Raw genomic sequence first — 19,241 nt, 5'->3', positions numbered from 1 at the left:
CCCTCAATGCAGGGCAGCACTGTCAGCAGGACAGGCTTCTCAATGAGATGTCAACATGAAACCCTATCTTCTTGAGCAGGAAAGCAATAATCTTTTTGATAGAAACTACTTTCCTCAAAGGGTTGTTAATCTTTGGAATTCTCTCTCTGCAAAAGAATTGACAACGTTCCAATACTGACAGCATTTTACATTGAACTGGACAGAACTTTGTTTCTCTGAGAATTTCCAGGATATGAGGAGCAGCTGGGAAAGTGGTAATAGGGCAGATTATTCACCAGGATTGTATTGAATGGTGGAGCAGCTTGAAGAAGCTGTCAGCTGTACATTTGCTCCTATTTCTTATGTTCTTTTTTTCGAAAGCAGCATTGTTCTCCCAGTGACCTTGTTGTATTTAAATCAGTTCCTCTTTTTCTGGATATCAGTGGCCACACTTCAAAGGCACTTCACTCATTGTAAAGGCTGCCCAGACATGCTGAGGTTGTGAGTGGAGTGATATAAATGGAAAAACATTTTCTTACTAAGAATTGTCGAATACAGTGATGAGCTCAGCTGACTCCTGAGGTTGGCAGTGACTGAGGAGACCAGGGATTGGGTATGAGGGAAGAAGGGACAGCAGAGAATCAGTGGGACTGAGTGGCAGAAGATCAGACTTGAACTTGGAGGGTCCAGGAGGGGGTTCAGTGTCTGGTGGTCTGACCCTGGGATTGGAAATCAATGAGTCAGAGAGTGGAGACAGGAGGATCTCAGTAATTGAGTTGGGAACGTGGCATGGTGGACACTCTGGTTTGCTTGGCACTGAGCCCATTCCCAATCATGGTGATTGGTGTATAGAAATGTCAGTCAGATGATGGGACCAATGGAAACTCAGAAAGGTGGCTCTTTGGGAATAGGGTGAATGTTGTAAAGCCAGCTGTTAATTGCAGTACTAGATATTTACCATGTAGGTTGAGTCAGAATCTGCTGGAGAATCCTTTACATTCTGTAATAAGAAGGGAACAACAAATATTCTGTTCAGTAATCATTATAAAATGAGAGACAACGGAATGCTAATCAGACTGAGTCAGGAATTGTTGACGTGAAACATTTCTATTTCCATGAAGGTGACTGATTTGTCAAACAGTTTCTGAATCAGAGCTGTGCGCAGCTGACAGTACAGTTGAGTGGAAGAGGAATATAGCTCCCAGAGAAAAGTAGATCCCAGATGGAAAATCAGGAACAAAATCAGGAATATTTGGACCTGAAAATCCCGGTCAGACTCCAACCCTGATTCTGAATTGAACAAAGCAAGTTGGACCAGTATGTTTAATTTGGTAATTTGAGTGATTTGGTTTTCCTGCTGATGGACCAATAGTTGGTCATCATGAGGACTAATTGGAGATGAGCCATGCTAAGCCGTTCTCCAATAGGCCCTCATGAATGTCTGAGAGATCATGTATAGGTCTGGGATCAGTCCACCTGGTCTTTCTCTGGTGAGATGAGCTGTCAAGGCATGGAAATATTGTTAAGTTTTGTATTTTTGAGTGTGGACTGAAATGGAAAATTAACTGGTTTAGAATGCAAGGATTAACATAGAACATAGAACATTACAGTGCAGTACAGGCCCTGAAGCCCTCGATGTTGCGCCGACCTGTCATACTAATCTGAAGCCCATCTAACCTACACTATTCCATGTACACCCATATGTTTGTCCAACCAATTCCTGCACTTTCTGAAATCAAGTAACCTGAAACTCATTGTCAGTGTTATTTACACAGCTTCCTATTGGGACAGTAGTGGGAAAAGGTTTACAGACCAGGTGGAGCAAGAGGGTGGCAAGAGAGAGTGGGAGTTAGGGTGGGAGGGAAGGCTGGGGCAGAAGGACAAGCAATAGTGGAATTCTGACCAATAGCATTTACCTAATTGGTCTGTCAACCCATGACCAGTTATTTATAACAATGGACTTCTGTCTTCCAATAACAATGTGGATAGCTCACATAGAGACAACAACATTGAGTCTGTGAACAAGATATAGAGAAGCCATCAGACATCCACCAGGTCAGGAGCTGTCTCTCTGTCCTCTGCAGGAAACAGCACTTTAACCCTGAAGAAAGTCAGCTGATTTCTCCTTCAGTAATTCCTGTCGGCTGCAAATTTTAATGAATCAGTCAGGGAAATTCTATAAGTTGATAAATTGATAAATTTATTGTCACGTGTATTTCAACATAAAATACACTGAAAGGTACCATTACTTTGTATAAGTACAATTCCATGAATTACGAAGTAAAATAAAGAAAAGAGAATTTAAGAAAAAGACGACAAACTTTCCTTCGCCAATGCAACAGATGCTGTTGAGAGTGTCCCGCACTCAACCTTCCCAACCCACACTGCACTCCCTAGAGTGCCCCACTCTGGGCTTCCCAACCCACACCATGTTGCTGAGAGGACTCCAGTACTTGCACGCTTTTCATGTGAACTGAAGGACTTGCATCAACTGCAAAAAATTCCACTTTCTCATTATGCAGCAGGTGTGAGACCACAGATAGCAGCACATCTTGTAGGTTTATGCATATCATCCTCAGAAGGTAATATCTGCAAAGTTAGGCAGGAGGAAGATGGAGGATTGCCACCAGAGCATGCGCTGTGTGAATCAGTGTGAATCAGTCAGGTAGCTGTTGTAAATGTGATTCATTCAGGGATCTGCTGTCAGTGTGAATCAGTCAGGGAGCTGCTGTCAGGGTGAATCAGTCAGGGAGCTGCTGTCAGGGTGAATCAGTCAGGGAGCTGCTGTCAGGGTGAATCAGTCAGGGAACTGTTGTAAATGTGATTCAGTCAGGGAGCTGCTGTCAGGGTGAATCAGTCAGCGAGCTGCTGTCAGTGTGAATCAGTCAAATAGCTGTTATAAATGTGATTCAGTTAGGGAGCTGCTGTCAGTGTGAATCAATCAGGGAGCTGCTGTCAGTGTGAATCAGTCAGGGATCTGCTGTCAGTGTGAATCAATCAGGGAACTGGTGTCAGTGTGAATCTGTCAGGGAACTGGTGTCAGTGTGAATCAGTCAGGGATCTGCTGTCAGTGTGAATCAGTCAGGGAACTGCTGTCAGTGTGAATCAGTCAGGGAGCTGCTGTCAGTGTGAATCAGTTTCCCCTGTGCCTCCTGTAAATAAGTGAAAGCATCTGGAGAAGGAAGATTGAGAAACAGTGTCTGAGCTGCACAAGAATCAAGTTAGAAATCCCTGTGGACAGGGAACTCTGAGCTGTCTTCCCAGTCTTACCTTCCGTCCGTAACACCCATGTTTTATCTGTTTCTGTCAGTCTGTATGTGTGAAAGGGGGATGTTTAGTCGAGGGCATGGAAGGGTTATATGTCATTGTTTCCCTGTAACTAGATTCTACTTCGTTGTAAGAAACAGGAACTCGTGTTAAGGAGAGAAACCTGGTCTGTGCTTTCTGTCACCCCGGGTCTAAAAGACTGGGAAATGGGGGATGTGCATGTAGTTTGTAAAAATCTTAAAATATTGTGATCATTCCAGAAATAGCTGGCCTCCATTTCCAGTATGTTACCCTAGTAAGATGTAGTAAGGGGTTTAAGACAACATGTTGGCTGTGCAGGAGAAATTGATTTGAAATCATAAATTGACAATGACACCAGCTCCTCCCTGTTCCAGGAACATGTACAGTGAAGAACAGTGAAGCTCACCTGCCTGTGTCGTGTCAAAGGAGGGATTCTGTCAGTTCCAGGGAGACACTGGTAACCAGCTGCTGTCACTGAGTCTGTGAGACAAATAATCACATGTTACAGGTAGGCAGCTGGGATGTTGTTGAGAGCATTTCCCCATAAAGACCACATCTTTATAATTGTCTTTATTGTGAATTGGGGAACAAAATCAGAAAAGGATATTGCTTTAAATGAAGGAAACTGTAGAAGGAGATGGAAAAGACTGGTACCTGGCTTTCTTGAAGAGTGTAGAGTTATAAAAGCACAGCTGGTCAGACAGCAGCCGAGGAGCAGGAGAATCGACATTTCTGGCATAAGCCTTTAATCAGGAATGAGGCTTGTGGGCCAAGGGGGTTGAGAGATAAATAGGAGGGGAGTGGGCTTGGGGAGAAGGTAGCTGGGAATGCAACAGGTAGGTGAAGGTGGTAGTGCAAGTGATAGTTTGGAGAGGAGGGTGCATTAAATAGGTGGGATGGAAGACAGACAGGTAGGACCATTCAAGACAGTGATGTCAAGTTGGAAGGATTGGACTAGGATAAGGTTGGAGGAGGGGAAATGGTGAAATCCACATTGATCCTCTGTGGTTGTGGGATCCCAAGGTGGAAGATGAGGCATTCTTCCTCCAGGCGCTGGGTATTTCGAGTTTGATGATGGAGGAGGCCAAGAACTGCATGTAGTTCACAGAGTGGAACGGGGTGTTGAAGTGTTTAGCCACAGGGCAGTACGGTTGGTTGGTGTGGGTATCCCAGAAATGTTCTGCAAATTGGTGTCCTGTTTCCCCAATGTAGAAGAGACTATATCCACTGCAACGGATGCATTAGCTGACATTTGTGGAAATACGAGTAAATTTCTGTCCTGTGTGGAAGGATCCTTTAGGGTCTTGGGTGGAGGTGAGGGGTTTTTGTGGGAATCATGGACTTGACAAGGGAGTCACGGAAGGAATGTCTCTCCAAAATGCAGATAATGGTGGGGAAAAAGATATATCCCTGGTCGTGGGGTCTGTTTGTCGGTGGTGAAAATGGTGGGGAATAATGTGGGGTATCCGGAGATTGGTCGGGTGGAAGGTGAGGATTGTGGCGGGGGTGCGAGGGTTTGTCCTTGTTGCAATTGGAGGGGTGGGGGTTCAAGGACAGAGGTGAGGGAGGTGGAAGAAATGTCCTAGAGGGCATCATCAATGATGTGAGAGGGGAAGCTTTGGTGTTTGTCGAGGGAGGCATCTGGTTGGCTACTGGTTGGGTCGGTGTGAGAGGAAGAAACAGAGGGCTTGGAGGCCTTCATCATGACAGATTGATGTGTACAGGAACTGGATGTCATGGTGAAGATAAGGGATTGGGGGCGGGGAAATGAAAATCATGGAGGAAGTGGAGGGCGTGGGTGCTGTCCCGAACGGAGGTGGGAATTTCCTGGCCGAAGGGGGACAGGACAGTTTCAAGGTATGCAGAGATAAGTTCAGTGGGACAGGAGCAGGCTGAGACAATAAGTTGACTGGGGCAGTCATGTTTGTGAATTTTGGGTATGAGGTAAAATTAGGCAGTGCGGGTTTAACAGGCAATGAGATTAGAGGCTGTGGATGGAAAATCCCCAGAGGTGATGAGGTTGTGCATGTTCGGGGAAATGATGGTTTGGTGATGGGAGGTGAGGTCATCAAGTGGGCAGTAGGAACAGGTGCCCGTGAGTTGGCGCTTGGCTTCAGCCATGTAGAGGTTGGTGCATCAAACTACCCCATGTCAGCAAGTTTGATGGTGAGCTTGAGGTTGGAGTGGTGGCAGTGGAGGGCTGCATGTTGCAAGGGTGAGTGGTTGGAGTGGGTGATGGGAGAGCTGTCAATGTCCAAGGTGGGGTGGGAGCTAGGACCTGGTGTACAGCTGGAGCTGGGAGTGGGAGGTAGAGACTGTACTAGAATGGGGCATGGTCATGTGATCGAAGATGATGTCACCCACAGAAGTAACGCTAACCTTGGGGGTGAAGTGTGTGGAAGTGCTGCCTGTGGGAACCGTGGGGACAGAAGTGGCGTAACACATGATGTAGGCAATGTTGTCAGCGGTGTTCAGGTGGGAGCAGATGTGGCTAGGGTGGCAGCAGTAACGGGTGCGGAGTGACGTGTTGGTTGGAGCTCGCGTTGGTTTCATCTGTGGTGGATCTTGTTGCAGTCACGGAGGAGGTTCTGGCAATCTCAGAAACAGCATAGTCGGCAGTGGATACTCTCTGTGGGGCAGTGTAGGCGGAAGTGAAGTCATCGTTTGCTGTGGTGGTGGTGGCTGCTGCTGCCCGACGGAGCATATCTGCATACCGTCCTGTCCCACTTAGTCCAGGAAAATGCCATGTATGTTGGGAACACCACCCATGCACTCCACCTCCTTCGTTTCCCCAGCTCCAATGCCTTATCTGCACCATGCTATCCAGTCCTTGTGCACACCTATCTGCCATGAAGAAGGCCTCAAGCCCTCTGTTTCTTCTTCTCACGTTGACCAACCAATACCCTTACACCGGTACCTTCATTGCCTAGCTGAATTGGTCCTGGTCCTCAACAACTTCTCCTTCCAATCCTCTCACTTTCTCCAGACCAAAGGGATAGCCATGGGCACCCACATGAAACCCAGATAAATGCCTGCTTTTTCATTGGCTACGTGGAACAGTCCATCTTCAAGAGCTAAACCGGCATCATCACCCACCTTTTCTTCCACTACATTCATGACTGTATCGGGGCCACATCATGGTCCCATCAGGAGGTTGAAAAGTTCATCGATTTCACTAACTCCTTCCACCCTGAACTCAAGGTCACTGGGACCATCTCAGACATCTCTCTCCCTTTCCTGGACCTCTCCATCTCTATTTCTGGTGACTGACACAACACATATATTCACTACAAACCCACCAACTCCCACAGCTACCTGAATGACTCATCACCTTCCTCAGAGACCAGAATTTCCTCTCCCACATGGTCATTGATGCCCTGCAATGCATCTCCTCCACTTTCTCCTTTCTATCCTTGAACTCCCCCCCTTCAATCACAACAATAACAGAACCCCCCTGGTCCTCACCTTCCACACCACCAACCTCTGGATACACCACATCATCCTCCGCCACTTCCACCACTTACAAACAGACTCACCAGAGATATATTTCCCTCCCCATCACTATCTGCGTTTCGAAGAGATCATTCTCTCCACAACTCCCTTGTTAGGTCCACGGCCTACACCAATCGACCCTCCCCTCCCTGCAACTTCCCCTACCATCTCAAGAATGCAAAACCTGTGCCCACTCCTTGCCCCTCACCTCTTTCCAAGGCCCAGAAGGATCCTTCCATAGCTGACAGAGATTTGCCTGTACTTGCAAGCACATCATCTATTTCATCCGTTGCACTCAATGTGGTATTCTCTACTTCATGATGACAGGAGGCCAACTTGCAGATCATTCAGAGAACAGCTCTGGGACACCCGCACTGACCAATCCCACCAAAGGACATGCAGGTCCTGGGCCTCCTCCCTTGCCAAAACTTAATTACCTGACACCTGGAGGAAGAACGCATTGGGATCCTCCAACCACACAGAATCAGTGTGGATTTCACCAGTATCTCCATTTCCCCTCCCCCACCTTATCCCAGTCTCAATGTTCCAATTCAGCACCACTATTTTGAATGGTCCTACCTGTCTATCTTCCTTCCCATCTATCTGCTCCATTCTCCTCTCCAGCCTGTTACCTTCATGCCCCCATTTTCATCTATCTATTGCATTCCCAGCTACCTTCCCCCCAACCTCACCCTGCTCCCATTTATCTCTCAGCCCTCCTGACCATAAGCCTCATTCCTGATGAAGGGCTTATGTATGAAATGTCGACTCTCCTACTCCTCGGATGCTGCCTGACCTGCTGTGCTTTTCCAGCACCACACTCTTTGACTCTGATCTCAAGCATCTGTAGTCCTCAATTTCTCCCATCTCACTTTCTGTCCCACCATCTGGCTTCAGAATGCATGAACATTCTGTGATTTAATTTGATCAAGCAGAGCCTAATCAAGTCGAGTCCATATGGCTTCATGAAAGGAAAATCGTGTCTGACTAAATCATTCCAGATTTTTACATGAAGTCCCACCAGAATGGATTGACAGAACTAACAATGTGTTGAAGTTGGATTTTCAAAAGATATTCAATAAAGAATGGTTCTGAATGGGGTATGACAGATGTAAAAACATCAGTCTCTGTTGGCTGGTGGGCTACAGGAGTCTGTTTCTGTGTCTGAAACTCCAAGCATTTTCATGGCCATTCTTTACAGCATTGTTATCCTGAGGGGAAGGTTCAAGCTGCAGCTAAAAGCCCAGGGGGATACTACCACCTTCATTCTGTTGGCTGTGGGTTCACCACCTTTCATGGTCAATTGTGTTCATCATCCAACTGACCTGCTCTAACCATTAGCTTATTAATTATGTCAGAAATCTGACTGTAAAAGGGAAATTTGGAACAGAGAGATCCTGGCCAAATATTGCAGAAATGATGGAATTAGTTTGCTTACCATTTACATTTTCATACACAGCATTCTGATCTTCAACAGGGCTCCTAAATAAATTCCATATATGAGATTTATTGCATATTTACCACAGAGCAACATTACAATCTTCACACTCTCGAGGCTAATGCATTTTACACTTTTAATTGTGAATATTTGAGACTAGCTTCGAGGTGAAAGGATGATCTAGCAACTTTGAACATTTGTTAAAAAAAGCAGAATTTGTGTGAACAACAAGTGAAAGAATTTGAACAAAATCTCAGGGCATTCTGGGAAAGTTGACCAAGTTGTTGTTGTTTCCGACTGTGGAAGGGAGAGATTTCTTCAAGAAACTTTCATCTGATGCAGTCTGTGAAAACACTGAGAGAGCAAGCTGCACCAGCTCACTGGGATGCTGCCCAGCATAAGCACATGCAAATCCCAATAAAAACTTCAGAATGAAGTAATATCAATGGAAGGACCCAGATTGCAATCAAAGTCTTAAAAACGCTTTCAATGGGTAATGAATGAGATTGAAAAAAAATATTGAGGGTGTGAAGAACAAGGCATCATGATGCAAAATGCAACAGAAATTCTCGAGCCCAGGCACTCAGGAAATCGTATCACCGTGACTGTGGGGAGGCTTTGGGGGTCAATCCAGATTTATGGCAGGTGTAGGATCAATTTGGTGGTTTCGTGGTTTTATTGTTGGACTGTTCATCCCGAAAACCCGATTACATTCTGGGGACCAGGATTCTAATCATGCTATGGCAGATGGTGGAATTTGAATGCAACAAAATCTGGTATTAAGTGAACAATGAAAACCATGGATCCATTGTTGATTGTTAGAAAAACCCATCTGGTTCACTAATATCTTTCAGGGAAGGAATTCTGCCATCCTTACCTGGTCTGGCCTACATGAGACTCCAGACCCACAGCAATGTGTTGACTCTTAACTGCCCACTAGCAATTAGAGAGGGGCAATAACTGCTGGCCTAGACAATGTTGTCCTCATCCCATGAATGAATCAAAAAAACATGTCAACATTCAAGATTTGATTGGAGAGGGGTGTGAGATAAAGGGGATTGAATGGATAGGGGAGCAGGAATTGGGCTGTGTGGAAGCAAATGTGATGTGGAAGTCAAAGGCCAGCACAGGCTGTTTGGCAGAGTCGTCTGACACTACCTTGGTCTTCACAGCAGGAGACGCTGTTCTGCCAGTGACCCCCCCACTCCAAGATCCTGACTCTGGGCATAGTGGGTAATGATCCTGTACCTACTAGAGATCTTGCGTGTGATCTCCAATTAATTCGAGCATCTCAGAATCCCTACAGTGTGGAAACAGGCCATTAGGTCCAACAAGTCCATGCCAACTCTCTAAAGAGTAACCCACCCAGACCAATTCCCCAACCATATTACTCTACATTTACCCCTCACTAATGTACCTAATGTACTGAACGCTATGGCAAGTTGGTATCAGGAGAATATGGAAACTCCATACAGGCAATCGCCCAAGGTGGGAATCAAACATGTGTCTTTGGCACTGTGAGGTAGCAGCTCTAACCACTGAACCACAGTGCCTCCCACGCTTGAGCCATTAAAAGCTTTCTGACTGTCACCAGCAGGTACCTGTGGCCTGGCACTGGAAAATATGTGATACCAGAGGTGGAGCAAACTGGCAGTGATTGGGCATCTGGACACATGGGATGGTCACAACAGTCACTGACCCACCATTTACAATGGATCTGTGTGCTTCAGTGGGAATATCAGCACTCACTAAAAACAATCACCCCCAATGTCGAAAACAATAATTGTGCAGTGACAGAATCAAACCCAAGATGAAATGGAATTTACCCTTGTGTGGAGTCCCTTACTGATGAGCACGGCTTTTGTTTCCAAAGGAAATATGTGAGCAGGACAATGCAGATCAAGACAGCGAAGCCCAGAATGGTGCCAATGATTAAAATGGGATCTGAGGTCCAGGGAATACCATTGGAAGATTCTGCTGTAAAATATCAGAATGTTACAGACACAGTCACTTCCGTTTGAGCAATGTTCAAGATTGTCAATAACATTAATTTTGAGCTCTTCAGGACAGTAACTCCCCAAAGCCTGTCCATAATCTACAAACACAAGTCAGGAGTGTGATGGAATATTCCCCATTTGCCTGGATGGGTTTGGCTCCAACAACACTCCAGAAGCTTAACATCATTGACAAAGCAGCCCAATTGATTGGCACCACATCCACAACCATCCACTCCCTCCACCACTGCCTCCCTACTATACACTATCAACAAGATACATTGCAGAAATTCACCAAAGATCCTCAGATAGCACCTTTCAAATCCACAACCTCCTCCATCTAAAAGGACAAGGGCAGCAGATTCATGGAAATACCACCCCCTGCAAGTTCCCCTCCAAGCCACTCCTCATCCTGCCTTGGGAATACTTGGCCTTGATGAACATTCTGCCCTTCCACTGATGAAGCACAGCAGCCGGGTGCTCTCTTCCCTGGTCACACCAGTGTTCCCTCCCATTGACTTACCAGTTACTTTGACTGGCTCCCTGCTCCATAGATGTAGCTCCACACACTGCAGCTGTACACAGCAGTATCATTGAGAGTCACATTCACAAGGTTCAGAATGTAATTGTTCCTGCTGACATTCCTGGAAAGCTCAACATAATTGGGAAAACCCTGGGCCTTGGTGATGGTGCCATTCACAAAGTGGCTTATCATCCACTCCCTGTTGCTGCCAAGTCATTGGCAGTGCCAGTGGACATCAGTGTCAATCACACTGGCATTGTACATTGCACACTGGAACTCGACAGTTTCACCCTCTTCTACCGAGCGACCATTGAATCCTGAATGAGGACTGGATCAGTCAATGGGTCTGTTCATATTGAAGAGCAAAAAGTAATATAACTGGAATTGTAACATTTTATAAAATCTTCTCCTGGTTAAATGATGATTTGCAGAGGATGAACTGAAGCTTCCTGTGGGAAATTGCTGTTTGTAATTTGAGCGGGAATGATTTGAAACATGTCCATCACTGAATGCTTTCCAATTTGCTGCTGTGATTCATTTTGTGAGTAAACTATCGAGAGGAGAATTTCACAATGCTCACAGCTGACTGATTGGAAGAGATTGAGCAGCCACTTAAAAAGTTTCATTCTCACTGAAAATCAAAAGGAAAAAGCTGAAAGTTTCAAACAGCCTGCAGTCGATGGTCCCTGAGTGCACCCTCTCTGATCCACTGTTCTTCCATCTGATTCTGTATCCTAACAGTGTGCATGGCTGTAGGGAGAGAGCAGGACATTGGCAATCTGGAATGATGCTCATTTGAAGAGTCAGTGCAGACAGGATGGGCTAAATGGTCTCATGTTACATTAGTATGTTTCTGTGATTTTCTGATTCTGTCTCTAAGCCAGATAGATTCTGACTGCACTTGCCTGGAATTGAGTCAGTAATGGGCAAAGTGAGGCCCTTCTGAACCTCAGACTTTTCCTTCCATTCCTGATCCGGGTTATTATCCCAGGTCAGGGTCGGGTCCCAAACACAAACCTGTGACATTGGGCTCACTGTTAGAAAGGCCTGGGACCCATTACATCCTCACCTGCAGTGACAGCCTCCTGTCCCTGATTCATGACTCATCTCCAATTCCCGAATCCAAGGTGTGGGAGCACCCTCTGGAGAAAGGTTTCCAGGGAGCTTTCCCCTTCCCTGATGTGACACAATGTCTGCAGCTCAGACTCCAGCTCCTCAACTCAGATCCAAACTTCCTCGAGCTGCAAACCCTTCCTCCAGATGTGTTCACTCTGGATCCCATTGGGCTCAGAGGGGCCTTCATTGAAATCTGTAATATCCTTAGGGGACTTGACTGAGTGAACTCAGAAAGGATGGTTCCTTTTCAGGAAGAATCTAGAACTAGGGGGCAGAGTTTTAAAACTAAAGGAATGCACATTCACAACAGAGACAAGGAAATGTTTTTATTCTCAGAGAGTTGTGAGTCTTTGGAATTCCCTTCATCAAAAGGCAGTGGATGCAAAATCTTTAAGTTTTTTTTAAGGCAGAGGGAGGGAGATTCTTGATGAGCCAGGGAGTGAAAGGTGAACAGGGATATGTAGGAATGTGGGGTTGAGATCAATATTAGACCATCCATTATTTAATTGAGTGCTGGAGCAGGCATGATGGGCTGAATGGCCTCCTCCTATTCCTATCTCCTTCTGTCTGTGTCCCTTGGACTAAGGAAATGAATGAGGTTCAGAAGAAGGTTAGTAACCAGGGTGGGGGCGAGGAAGGGTTTAGCTCAGGACAAGGACATCAGAGACTGAGGTGGAAGTGTCATTGAGCAGAATAGGGGCTGAAGAGGGTTGTGGGAAATGTCAGCCCAAAAACTTGAGAGCTGAGAGTTGGACATTTCCCAGATAAATTACTCACATCTTAATGAGTTACACTGGACCCCAGTTTAACCTTCAGTTTAAATGACATTGAGAAACAGATCCAGTTTTAATGGGGAACTTACTCATGGGAGTGAATGTCAATGGAATATAAGCTCATACAAGACAAATCACTTTGTATTCTGTTAACCTCTCAAATTAAAGATAAATACAGGCTGATGCAGTCATGTTGAGGTCCAGTGTGCAGCCTTGGCACCGAACCCTTCACTTTGTGAACAGAGAGTTAGATAATTACAGAGTCACCCCTTATACCACCCAGACCTCTCATGGGCAACAGCTTCTCCAAACAAGCCACCAACTGTTTGCTTCTTTATTGAATTTGCTCACAAACAAGTTATAACACAACAATACACAACAATTCCAGGCCAACAGAGAGCTGGAAACATATCACCTTAATTCCTGATGTTCCCATCGATTGTTATAAAAACCCATCTGGTTCACTAATGTCCTTCAGGGAAGGAAATCTGCCATCCTTATCTGGTCTGGCCTACATTTGACTCCAGACCCACAGCAATGTGGTCTGTTCTAACTGCCCTCTGAAATGACCAGGCAAGTGACTCAGTTTGAGGGCAATCCAGAAATGAGGATCAACTTCTGTGTCTTACAATCTTATACACAACAACAACCAGATGAAGGAGCAGCGCTCTAAAAGCCAGTGCTTCCAAGTGAACCTGTTGGACTATAACCTGATGTGTGATTTTTAACTATCTATCAACAAATCAGAAATCAGGAGGATGATGGTCCAACTTGCCTGGATGTGTGCAGCTCCAACAACACTCAAGAAGCTTCATGCCATCCACAACAAAGCAGCCCACCTGATTGGCATCACAACTAACACCTTTAACATTCACTCCCTTTTACACTGATGTACAGTGGGTACCATCAGCAAGATTCCATTCTGTAACTCACAAAGCTCCTCCAACAGCAGCTTCTGAAATCACAGTCTCTCCCATCTGAAAGGACAAAGGCAGCAGGTACATGGGACAGCATCTCATTCAGCTTCCCCTCCAGGGCACTCACTATATTGACTTGGAACTGCTGTGTATAACTTGTATATTGTATTCCACTTCCCAGTGCCATAAAGACTTTTCTCCTGTATGCTATCTTCAATTGCGAGTATCACATTTTCCAGTTGTTGCATTGTAACACTGTGTATATTTGTATCTGTTCAGGGGGTGCATTTCACTGGTTGAATTATCTTCAACCCTAAGTGTTTCATCACTCACCTATGGTTAATGGGGGTAATCGACAAAGGCTCAATCCAATATTGTAGGACCAAAGCAAGGCGTTCGACAAGGTTCCCCATGGGAGACTGATTAGCAAGGTTAGATCTCATGGAATACAGGGAGAACTAGCCATTTGGACACAGAACTCACTCAAAGGTAGAAGACAGAGGGTGGTGGTGGAGGGTTGTTTTTCAGACTGGATGCCAGTGACCAGTGAAGTGCCACAAGCATCGGTGCTGTGTCCTCTACTTTTTGTCATTTACATAAATGATTTAGATGCGAACATAAGAGGTACAGTTCGTAAGTTTGCAAATGACACCAAAATTGGAGGTGTAGGGTTACCTCAGATTACAACAGGATCTTGACCTGATGGGCCAATGGTCTGAGAAGTGGTTGCATTTTGGGAAAGCAAACCTTAGATGGACTTATACACTTAATGGTAAAGTCCTAGGGAGTGTTGCTAAACAAAGAGACCTTGGAGTGCAGGTTCATAGCTCCTTGAAAGTGGAGTTGCAGGTAGATGGGATAGTGAAGAAGGCATTTGGTATGCTTTCCTTTATTGGTCACAGTATTGAGTACAGTTGGGAGGTCATGTTTCGGCTATACAGGACATTGGTTAGGCCACTGTTGGAATATTGTGTGCATTTCTGGTCTCCTTTCTATTGGAAGGATGTTGAAAGGGTTGGAAGATTTGAGCTATAGGGAGAGGCTGATCAGGCTGGGGCTGTTTTCCCTGGATCTTCGGAGGCTGATAGGTGACCTTATAGAGGTTTATAAAATTATGAAGGGCATGGATAGGGTAAATAGGAAAGTCTTTTCCCTTTGGTCAGGGAGTCTAGAACTAGAGGGCATAAGTTTAGGGTGAGAAGGGAAAGATATAAAATGGATCTAAGGGGCAACCTTTTCACACAGAGAGTGGTATGTGTATGGAATGAACTGCCAGAGGAAGTGGTGGAGGCTGGTACAATTGCAATATTTAAAAGGCATCTGGATGGGTATATGAATAGGAAGGGTTTTGGAGGGATATGGGCAAGGTGCTGCAGGTGGGACTAGATTGGGTTGGGATATCTGGTCAGCATGGACGGATTGGACCGAAGGGTCTGTTTCCATGCTGTACATCTCTATGACACTAAGGGCACGTAGGTCGACACATACCTGTGTTAGATGGGGTTGGGGGTGGGGGCCGGTCTGGATGGGGTTGGGGGGTGGGGTGAGTTTTGGACAGGGTTTGGGGGGATTGGATGGGGTTGGGAGTAGTGTGGGGGCAGGGCTCGATGGGGTTGGGGTGAGGGCAGGCCGAGGGGGCATCGTGAATGGGGTTTGGGAGCCGGTACGCTGGACGGTGTTGGGGATGGGGGTGGGGCGGGGCAGGATGGGATTATGGGCAGGGGACAGGGTTGGACAGGATTGGGGGTGGTTTTGGGGAGGGGTCTCATGCACTTTGTGCTGCTGCAGTATCCTGAATGGGGAGCAGACTTTAAAAACTCCGAGCCCCAGTGGAAAGGCATTTAATTGATGAACTGAATAATTGATGATCCGAACGAAATAGTGCCCACCCTTCTCATTCGGATAATCGAGGTTCCCCTGTATACTCGAGTAATAATTGAATTGTTTTGACTATTTTTATGGTTAAATTTATGGGGTTGATAATTACAGGGATATCACATTTGAGGGGTTGAAATTCACGCTGGTCAAAATTCAAACCGTATCATTGGCAGAAGCAAAATTAAAGTCAAAACAAATTTTAAAAAACACAAGAATTACTGTAATTCTGAAAATCTGGATTGGAGTGTAACAGCTGGTGGAAGACCCAAAATGGAGTGGAAAGCCAGAGTGGTGCGCAACGAGTCGGTACACTGACTCATAAATGTTGATCTGTTAACTGTGAAGAAATAGGGTCGATCTTGACATGAGATACATGGAAAATTTCGGATTTTTGGATCAAAAATAGGGTGTTGACTTTTACATGAGTTCAACTTATACTCAAGTATATATGGTGTATCACGATCATCGTTCCTTCAAGGCACTGGGTCCAGTGTCCCAACACCAAGTTGACCACAACAGCTTAGGAAGGCAGGGCGCCATGACCTTCTCAAAACATACAAAATAGGATCTGGAGTAGGCCATTTAGCCCATTGTGCCTGCACCATCTTTCAACATAATCATGGGTGATAATCCAACTCGGTCCCTTTTTCTCACATTCTCCCCTTACCCTTTGAATTCTTGAGCCTTCAGAACTATATATAACTCTTCCTTGAAGACATTCAATGGCCTCAGCTGTTTCCTGTGGCAGAGATGACATTTTTTCTCAAGGGCCATTCACGATGGACAACAAGTACCAGCCAAGCCAGTGATGGCCACGTCCCAAGAATGAATGAAACAAAACCAGACAGAGACAGGAGAATGTTTAATCCAACACTGAGGACAAATGAGATGGTGAAGCAGAAAGACAGAGAGGAGAGAAAAGTTTGAGATTGAGGAACTGGTCCAAAAGGAGAAACAGTTTATTCTATCTGTGAGTAAAAACCGAGAATTGTTCTATGTTCATATCGAGCTCTCTGCTTTCTCTTTACCAGAGGAATTTAACACATTCCCCTCTCCAATAAATCCATGTGGAAATGGTTACTGTATCAGATTATTCTCAGGTAAACAAGACTTACCTGTTACTATCAGCTGGGTTCCATTCCCACTGATGTCTCCCCACACTTTACAGAAATAGACCCCGGTGTCACTGGGCTGCACGTTTGTGATGGTCAGAATGAAGCTGTTATTGGAGTATTCTCTGGAACACTGGAATCGCTCAGTAAAGCCTGGACTCCATTGTGTAATGTTCCTCATGTCATATGTTAAAACCCACTCCTTCTTATTCCCTGGTTGCTGCCGGTCCCAATGAACATTGGTGTGTGTCACTGTGGCGTTCCTCATGGTGCACAGTAACCGGACAGTGTGACCCTTGGTGACACGTTCCAGGATGGAAGACTGGTAAAGGACTGGGACACTTGCATCTTAAGGGTTAAAGAGAAAGGACAGATGGTAAGAGTATCAGAGTGAACCAGTGGGGTTAATTATTCAAACTAACCATGAGTTTATCGACCATAAGGCCATAGGATATAGGAGCAGAATTAGGCCATTCAGCCCATCAGGTCTGCTCTGCCATTCGATCATGGCTAATATGTTTCAATCCCGTTCTCCTGCTCTCTCTCCATTACTATTGAGCCACTTGCTCTTAAGAACCACTCTATCCCTGTCTTAAATGTAATCAATTACTTGGCCTCTACTACAGCTCTCTGCAGCAATGAGTTCCACAGATTTACCATCTTTTGTCTGAAGAAATTCCTCTTCATCTCAGCTGTAACTGATTGTCCCTTCACTGTAAGGCTGTGCCCCAGATCCTATCTCTCTGAAAATCATCTTCTCCCTGTCCACTCTATCCAGGCCTCTGAGTATTCTGTGATGAGACAAACTGTATTCACTGCCCACAATGTGGGCTCCTCTTCATTTAGGGAATGAAGCACAGACTGGGTGACCACTTTTCAGAAGACCTCCATTCTGTTGGCAAAAAAAGCCCTAATCTCCCAGTTGCTTGTGAGTCCAACACACTATTGTGTTCCCTGGCCAACATCTCTGTCTCAGTCTCACTGCAGTGCTCTCGTGAAGCTCAGAGCAAGCTGGAACAATAGCACCTCATTTTCCACTTGGTTACCCTGCATCCTTCTGGAATTAATATTAAGTTCAACAATTTTAGAGTGTGAGCACCTTTCCCCATGCTTTTCCCCTCCCCCATACACCAGGTCTTATGATTACATGGCAGCTACCACACACTACCCATTGTCAGCCACCAACTGTCCCAATCAGCAGCTGCTCATTCCCCCAGACTGGCCATAACCCCCTTCTTTGTCTGTCCAACTGGCTGTATCTCCATCTATCATTTACCTTCACCCTCCTCCCCACCCCATTTTCTGGATAAAAACCATCATTTTTCCTCATTGCCATTAGTTCTGTACAAGGGTCACTGGACCCAGCTTATGAATTCTGATTTCTCTCCACAGATGCTGAGATTTTCCAGCGATTTCTGTTTTTTATCCTCAGAAATGGAATCAGAAAGTCTCGGTATGTTATTGTTTGAAAGACAATGTATTAATGAGGAAATAAAGACTATCCCAAATGCCAGGTGATGAGGAATGGACAGTGGTCCATCAGGTGGTCACTCCACCTGAGACCAGGATGAAATTTTATAAACTAGCTCATGAGATTCCAATGGCAGCTCATTTAAGGATGAGGAACACGCAGTCTAAAATCTTAAAACATTTTTATTAGTCAGGATTATAGAAAGATATTACACTTTACCACACAGGCTAGTCCATGTCAAGACTAGGGGGAATCTCCAACCCTCAATTAAAGCTTCATCTTTAATCCCGATTGTAGCTTTTGAAGAACCGTTTAGCATGGTCTTAATAGATTGTGTCGGAGCCTGACCTAAACCCAGGAATGGCAACCAATGGGTCACTGCAGTGGTTCAAGAAGATAGCTCAGCACCACCTTCTCAATGGCAATTAAGGAGAGGTAATAAATGCTGGCCCAGCCAGTAACACCCACATCTCACAAAACAATTAAATACATTGCTGAAACTGAGCTCAGCTTCCTCCCCACAATGAATCCAACCCCAAGATCACTCTCCATTACCTCCTCAATCTTCTTGATCACAAACTGATCTCCAATTCATTTATTGAGTCAGAGGTTATTTCAGGAGGACATTGTCATGTAAACTCTACTTACTGGTGATATTGAGCTGGCTTCCTGTCCCATAGATCCTTCCCCAGACTGAGCAGTAATAGACCCCAGCGTCACTAGACTGCACGCTTTTGATGGTCAGAATGAAGCTGTTACTAGAGGAGTCTCTGGAAGATTGGAATCGCTCTGCGAATCCTGGGTACTGTTGTGTGGAGCCACTTCTTGGATGTGTTAAAACCGGCTCCAGAATTTGCTTTTGGGACAGTCTGTACCAGTGAACATTGGTGTGTGTCACTGTGGCATTCCTCATGGTGCACCGTAACCAGGCAGTGCGATCCTTGATGATACTTTCCAGGCTCGGAGACTGGAGAAGGACTGGACCATTGTTACCTTTGAAGAAAAAAGTAACAGTATGTTTATTCCCACAAGAGCAGACTCTCTGTACTGCTGTATTCAAAGGATCTGACGGGGTGCTGGAGTTTTCAATTAAATAAAGAGAACACTTTTTTGCACTGAATGTTTGAGATGCATCTGTGATTGATTCAGATAAAATAATCAATCAATATAAAGAGAAATAATTAAATAAACAGTGTGTTAAATGAATTTTTCTGAAGTCTCTTTAGAATCTGATCCACATTTTGGACATGCCAATTTTGC

The 19,241-nt window shown here is 45.3% G+C and overlaps 1 pseudogene; it reads right to left on the bottom strand.

Annotated features, from left to right (window-relative positions):
• Positions 1-18,955, bottom strand: part of LOC122552560 (immunoglobulin superfamily member 3-like) — a 201,646-nt pseudogene extending 182,691 nt beyond the window's left edge.
• Positions 18,956-19,241: the final 286 nt, after the last annotated feature.

The sequence above is a fragment of the Chiloscyllium plagiosum genome, unplaced genomic scaffold (assembly GCF_037043375.1).
Source record: "Chiloscyllium plagiosum isolate Xiang-an unplaced genomic scaffold, Cpla_swu_hap1 HiC_scaffold_10, whole genome shotgun sequence".
Classification (NCBI taxonomy): Eukaryota; Metazoa; Chordata; class Chondrichthyes; order Orectolobiformes; family Hemiscylliidae; genus Chiloscyllium; species Chiloscyllium plagiosum.
The sequence above is the reverse complement of the archived record's forward strand: the minus strand, read 5'-3'. Positions and strand labels throughout refer to the sequence as shown.